This window comes from Eumetopias jubatus, unplaced genomic scaffold, assembly GCF_037043125.1.
Source record: "Eumetopias jubatus isolate StellerSeaLion01/CBP00866 unplaced genomic scaffold, mEumJub1_p1.0 scaffold_11, whole genome shotgun sequence".
NCBI lineage: Eukaryota > Metazoa > Chordata > Mammalia > Carnivora > Otariidae > Eumetopias > Eumetopias jubatus.
In genome coordinates, this window is record NW_028274817.1 from 29,135,585 (window position 1) to 29,142,587 (window position 7,003).

Consider the following 7,003-nt stretch of genomic DNA (forward strand, 5'->3'; position numbering starts at 1 on the left):
TTCACAGTGCAAAGTCTGGCTTTGAGAAGGCATGGACACAGGAGGCCACATGCCACCCCTCTGCTTTCCAGAAAGTGAAACACGGTCACTGTAGGAAGCACAATAAAACTGTTAAAAGCGCATTCAATCTCTTACCAAAACCGAGAGAGACGAGTTATGGTTCTCTTCATTCTGGGATGGTATAAAAATGGGAAATTTGTCTTCAAGCTAGAAGATGAAAACATCACTAGCAAACCATCTCTGATCTTCTTCAGCTCTTGCAAATCCTTTCAGTGACTTTATCCTAGGCAATCGACATAATTTTAGTTAGCAGAACCTCTGTAGATGTTAGGGAATGTGCCCTCCTGCGCCTCTACTGCTTGGTAACACCCATAGCTCCTGGAAGAGTGCTGAGCGCAGGTGAGGTGCCTCAGTTTCCCCATCTGTAGGACCGGCATAGCGATAGCCTCTACCGCATAGCATTGTCGGGAGCATTGCCCAATAGCATTGTCCATAGCTATTGGATGGAAATAAAGTTCTCAGCACAGTGCCTGGTGTACCATAAGCCCCTCCCTCCTTCGTGTGAATCTGATCCTTGAGATCTATTGATTGCGTGTGGGCTTTTTGTTTTGTTTTGTAATGGTAAACTGGGAAAAGAGGTATTTGATGGGGGCAAAGGAGTCCTTCTGTTCCCAACACTCCTAAATGGAGACAACTTCTAAGGTCCATCCTCCTGGAGTTATTTTAACCATTATTGAACTTAAGAAAAGCTCCTAACCAGTCACCAACATAACCCCCATTTCCCTTGGCTTGCTTCTTGATCCAGGGCAAACATAAATACCCTTCAAATCACTTCAAATTCTTTCTCCGTGGAAATCAGCCTATATAAACTTGAAACTGAACCAGCCACACCTTCTTGCTTCCTGCCCCCTTTTTCTTGGCCTCTGGAAGCATCCCACTGATTCTCAATCCTGGTCTCAGCATTAACCCCCTCCTGGCTGCTCTAAGTTGATACACCTCATTAGCTATGGTTCTATAAACCATAAAATGGCCAAACTGGCAAGACCCTTAGATAACAATTTGTCACGCTCTTCTCCCTCATTTTACAAAGGAAATGTACCAGGAAGGGGGGAGGGCCATGATTTTGCCAAGGCCACACATTGAATTTGTGGCAGAGCCATGCCTAGGGCCCTGAGACTGTGCACATACAGCCCGGCCTTGGTTCTTTGGGCTCTTGGGGCAGACCCCAGTGTTGACAGCAGTGTCAAAATGATTGGCCAGGCATGTCTCCTGGGTATAAATTAAAATCAAGTCATGAGAGTGGCCAAGCATGACCATGAACTATCCCACAGTGTTGTTTCAGGGTTCTCCGCCTGACCCAGCAGGAGAGCTAGGCTGGGACAGGAGGGAAGGTAAATTTGGGCATGTGTTTGTCACACCTTTCAGTTCTCCCTGTGGAGTATTTGTCACCCAGTGAGCGCTGCTCTGGAGAGCGATTATGCAGCCATGGGGAGAAGATAGCCTGATGAGCCATCTTGTTCTTCTTATGGTGCCTCGTGCATGGTGGGCACTCACTAAACATTTGTTGAACCGAGTTTCGTACAGTTCTAAGGAGAAGTATTCATTGCAGTGTGGATGAGGGTGTGTGCAGCACCATGCGTTGAAAACACCCACAGCAGCACATTCAAAATGAGGAGGGGAATCTCGGATGTCAGCCAGATGCTGAGGGAAGATACATTCATGCCTAGAATCCCAGGGAAAGGGATGAGCGCAGTTCATTTTGATGTCAAGATTCCTCCACAGTACTGCCAAGGCCAGTGAAAGTTTACGTTATCTGAAACGTAAGCACTAATCACTTTCATGGGGTTTGTTGGACTTTGGTTTTGTTTAGGACTTTTTTTTTTAAACCCAATAGCCTCATCATCAGAGAAAACAGCCCTCCACCTACCTACCTTTACCCCATCCCTGGGGTTTCTGAGTTTTAGCAAAGGACAATTTAGGTAACATAAGTGCAATTGCCAAGTATTAATAGCCATACCAACTCTTATGAGCAATAGGTGAAGGAGATTAAGAGGTACAGTCTTCCAGTTATAAAATAACAGTTATAAAATAAATAAGCCATGGAGATGAAAATTGCAGTATATGGAATATAGTCAATAATATTGTGATAACGTGCTATGGTGACCGACGGTGACGACACTAGCGTGGTGAGCACACGGTAATGGATAGAATTGTAGGATCACTATGTTGTACACTTGAAACTAATATAACACTGTGTCAACTCTACTTCAGTAATACATTTTGATTTTTTTAATTAATTAATTAATTTTAAAGATTTTATTTATTTATTTGATGGAGACAGACACAGCGAGAGATAGGGAACACAAGCAGGGGGAGTAGAGGAGGGAGAAGCAGGCTTCCCGCTGAGCAGGGAGCCCGATGCGGGGCTCGATCCCAGGACCCCCGGATCATGACCTGAGCTGAAGGCAGGCGCTTAAGAACTGAGCCACCCAGGGGCCCCCAGTAATACATTTTTAAAAATTGCGATCTGTCAGTGAAAATGCAGCTACCCCTCAGTGTGTACACATTTTTTGGGTTTTGCATGAGACATGAATGCAGAAATCTACTTGATAGTTTTCTTAAATAACGGCTTTATTGAGATAGAATTCACATATCATAAAGTTCATTCCTTCGAAGTGTATCATTCAGTGGTGTTTTAGAATATTTGCAGAGTTATCTGGCTATCAGCATTATCTAATTCTGGAATATTTCATCACTCCAGAGGGAAACCCTGTACCCATAGCAGTCACCCTTCACTTCCTCTCCTGCCCCCACCCCCGCCCCTGGCAACTACTTATCTGCTTCCCATCTCTATGGACTTGACTATTCTGGACATTTCATACAAATGGAATCAGACAGTATGTGGCCCCTCTGATTTCTATGTCACACCCCAGTAGTGAACCCTTTCTATTAGCCTCTGAGCACTTTTGTCTGTGTCATCTTCTCGGCAACAAGCACAAGCTAAGACGCCACTCGGGTTATGACAGGGGAGTTAGGAATGTACCCAGAGTAATGAAGACCTGAAAAGTTGTTAGTATGAAGGTCATCTCTGCCCCAGTCCAGGGACACCTGGAGCAGGGACTTATCAGGCAGTATGGTGTAGCCGAGACCTTCCAAATCTACCTCCACAGCCCGCCAGGGTGCAGCCTCGGGTCTGTCCCTCACCCTACTCACACTATTAGGCAAATCGAGCTGCTCAGAAGCTCTGTTACCAGGTAGTACAAAGAAACACAACCCCAAGATAGGGTGGATGGCCAAAGCATCCTGTTTGTCCTCATGGTCATGACAATCCAGACGGTCCCTAATCTCAAGTCAAGATCTAAAGCCACATTCTGCTTCTCCCTCTCTCCTTTTAGGCAGACTATTTTTTGTCGTTGTTGAAAACATTGGAGGGTCAGAAAACCGGGGAACTGGCCCGGTGCCAACTGCCCTATATTGGTCTTCCCTAAGGATATGTATGCAACCTTTTCAGTTGCATTTGTTCCATTTATAGGAAGCAGAATCAAGCTACCTACTTCAGTAGGATGTTTTGCTTCCCTTCGGTGTCTTGCTGTCCCAAGGACACAGATGGGACATACCCCTATTTCCCCCTCCAAACTGAGCCTCTTCTCGGTGCCTCTCGTCCTGTCTCCTTCCACATCAGCCTCCACGCCGCTCCTGTATGAGTCATGTCAAACATTACTTTTAGCATGTCATGATCATGCCCACAAACTGTCAGAGAGCCCCCCCTCCCCGCTCCCGCCATTTCCTACCCTAGCGGTCAACTGGGAAGCTCAACCCCATTGATTCGGTATCAGCTTCCACGTGTGGGTAATGACCCCATCTGGTCTCTCTCTCCGCCCCCTCCCTGCTCCCGCTTCTTAGAGCTCATGAACCTGTCACTACTATTAGCTTCCTCCATACACGCACCTACACACACCCCCACCCCATACACTCCCCCCAACACTCCCCGCCCCACTCACTCATGCACACTCACACATGCACTCTCACACACCCGCTCACACACACACTCCCCCCACTCTCACAACCCCCACCACACACTCCCACACATCCCACATCCCCTCACACACAATACCCCCCCCCACTCATTCATCCCCACACACTCAGCCCCCACCATGGGCCCAAGTTTTATGCAGTTTTCCCTATGAGAAAGCACAACCAACCCACTTCTGGGTGCCCACTGTACGCCGGGCGCCGCATCTTCATCATCCTGCTTACTCGGTGCCATAAGCCTCTGGTAGCGAATGCTGATCTCCATGTTACCGAGGAAGTGACTGGCCTCAGAGAGGTGAAGGAAATTACTGGAGCACTGGAGCTGGCACTGGAGCCCAGATCTATGGACTCTGGGGACGTTTAATCACCAGGTTGCTGAAGACCAACAGTCCCAGCGTTCCAGGCTTTCCATAAGCCAGCCCACGAATCCCCAGTGCACCCCCATCTGCTGTAGCCCTTTATTTCAGGTGCGTAGTCTCAGGTCGCCGACTAACAAAGACGTTCCCTCAGGGCAGTGACAAAGGCTTTACTCATCTTGGGGTCCATCACAGGGCCCAGAGCAGGGTGCAAAAGATTAGCCCTTGTGGAATAGGATCGAATTGCTTGAAACGCAATCCAGGCAATAGCGAGTTTTGTAGAGCAGCCCTTCGCAAAGACGCTATCTGTGGTCTCTGATTACAAGCCAAGAGCAGGCACTTCTGTGGAAATGCGGGGGAAAAAAAAAGCCCCAATTAAAACTTGGAGAGGAGGTAATAAAGAAGGAAACAAAGTGTCAGCGGAAGGGTATAAGAAGAAACTGCTTATTAGTGCCTGTCTCCTGTGAGAGAGCCTGAGGAGGAACAGAGGTGGGAAGGAGGCTTTTCCCTGAATGCCTTTTTGCGCATTTTGAGTTTTGGACTATGGAACTGTTTCGGAAGCTGGACTGGATCGCCCGATGGAAGAACCGAGTGGCACCCGGAGATCTTGGAGGATGGGAGATTTATTTAATGCCGCTAGGCTCAGAGGAGAGCGGTCTCCAAAGGTCTGAGCCCTGAGCACAAACAAAGGGGGCAGTTTATACACTTCTACTTCCGCATACTGGGCACTCTTGGCGCATGCGTGAAGCGGAGCAGGGAGAGGAGCCCAGATTGGCACGTCTGGGAAGCAGAGCTGGGAGAAGAACGCAGAAGAGCCCCGGGGCAGGGGCTGGGAACCTCTTGCTGGCTCGGTCGGCCATCTTAGGACACAGATTTTCCTTATCATTCCCCCCTTTGATGCCCTTTTAAACACCTAGTTTAGAGGGCATCATCTTCATCTTCTAAGGGGCGATAGTGAGTAAGGAGTAACTGGAGTCTGATCTTTGCAATTTGAGCAGTGATAAACCTAGTAAGGGCATTAAGAATACAAGGACCAAATACCACTATAAGGAGAAGCAATAGGAGGGGGCCGACGAGGGGGGCGAACCAAGGGAACCATTGTGAGAGGGTATCCCACCAAGTTGTCCGCTGGCGTGTTTCCCACCGGTGATGTACTCATTCCTGTAATTGGGTCAGAGTTTCTTGGACCACCCCTGACTCATTAGCATAGAAACCACATTCCTCCTGTAAGAAGAGGCAGAGCCCCTCTTGTGGGGCCGCGAGCAAGTCGAGCCTGTGCCTGTTTTGGAGGACTACTGAGGCCAGTGAGTCGAGTTGGTGCTACGGGGCCAGGGTCAACTGAGTGAGGGTGGAAAAATCCGCTGTGAGTTGTTGAGTTAACCCCTGGTACTGAACCTGGGACATCCTGACGCCAGTGGCGCCGAGGGCAACACCTGATGCAGCCAGCAGGCTCACGATAAGGGGGATGGCCATGGGGGAACGTCGAGGGCGGCTAGGAGGTCCCCATATGAGTGGGGCATTGCTCCCGGGGAGGACTGAAAGATCGGGTAAGAGACTGACAAGCGTGCATGACTGATCGTGCGGGGTGATGCAGATGTATACACCTTGATCACAAGCCAGAAAAGTGTTGTTAGGCGCACAGACCCGCCTGTGGCCCGTGATGGGAGAGGAAGAGTTGCCATACAGCGGTACCAGAGCCAGAAAGGGATAATCTGAGGTCCCCGGTGCCGAGGTGGGAGGTGACACAGTAGATTGGTTGAGGATGACACCTAGGTATTGGATGGGACCAGGCTTCATACAGTTCCAGCAGTCAGATGCTAGGGGTGGATTTGAGTGGTTAAGCGCTTGGTGGGAGGTGTTAATCATACTTAACAGTTGCACTATAGATGCTTGCTGCATGTGGATGGGGGACCCAGGGATGCGCCAGGGCGAGTTATTTCCTCTGACTCTGGGGGTTGACTGTAAGGCTTGGAGTGAACATGGACTTAATCATAAATTTGGCCATGGGGTCGGTTCCCATAGGGTGATATTGGCCCAACAGGAGAATGATTCCTGTAGCCCATGATGTGGCATTGGGTTCTAAGACTGAGAGGGTGAGCAGTATACAGTGATTGTTAGAGCAAGAGGATGGGGTGGTGCTGCATGCCAAGGAAATCTGGATGTCACTGCACTGTTTGAGGTGCCACCACCTGGTGGACCATTGTTCCATTCCCGGCCAAGTCGCCACCCATGACTCACATCCCCAGGCTTGCGAGCAGAACTGAGGGCAGGTGTTTGGCTGTTGAGGCATAGGGCCCCCACAGATGTAGATATCTACCAGCCGGTAACCTGAGTGAGGGCCATGGTAGGAACACCATCTACGAGGTTCCCAGGAGGTGTCAGAAGCTGGCATCCATCAAAATGGAGGTTAAACTTTGGTGTGTGCCCATCCCAGGTAGAAGAAGTTAATGGGGGCACTGGTGCAGGATTGAGGGGGATAAGGTGGAAAGTCCATTTGCCAGTAACAGTGATACGAGAGTTTGCTCCCCTTGCCTGGCCGGGCAAGCTAGAGGCAGGGCGGAGGAACAGCACACCAGGTAGCAGAAGACTGGGACTGATTGCCCTCCAGTTGCTGT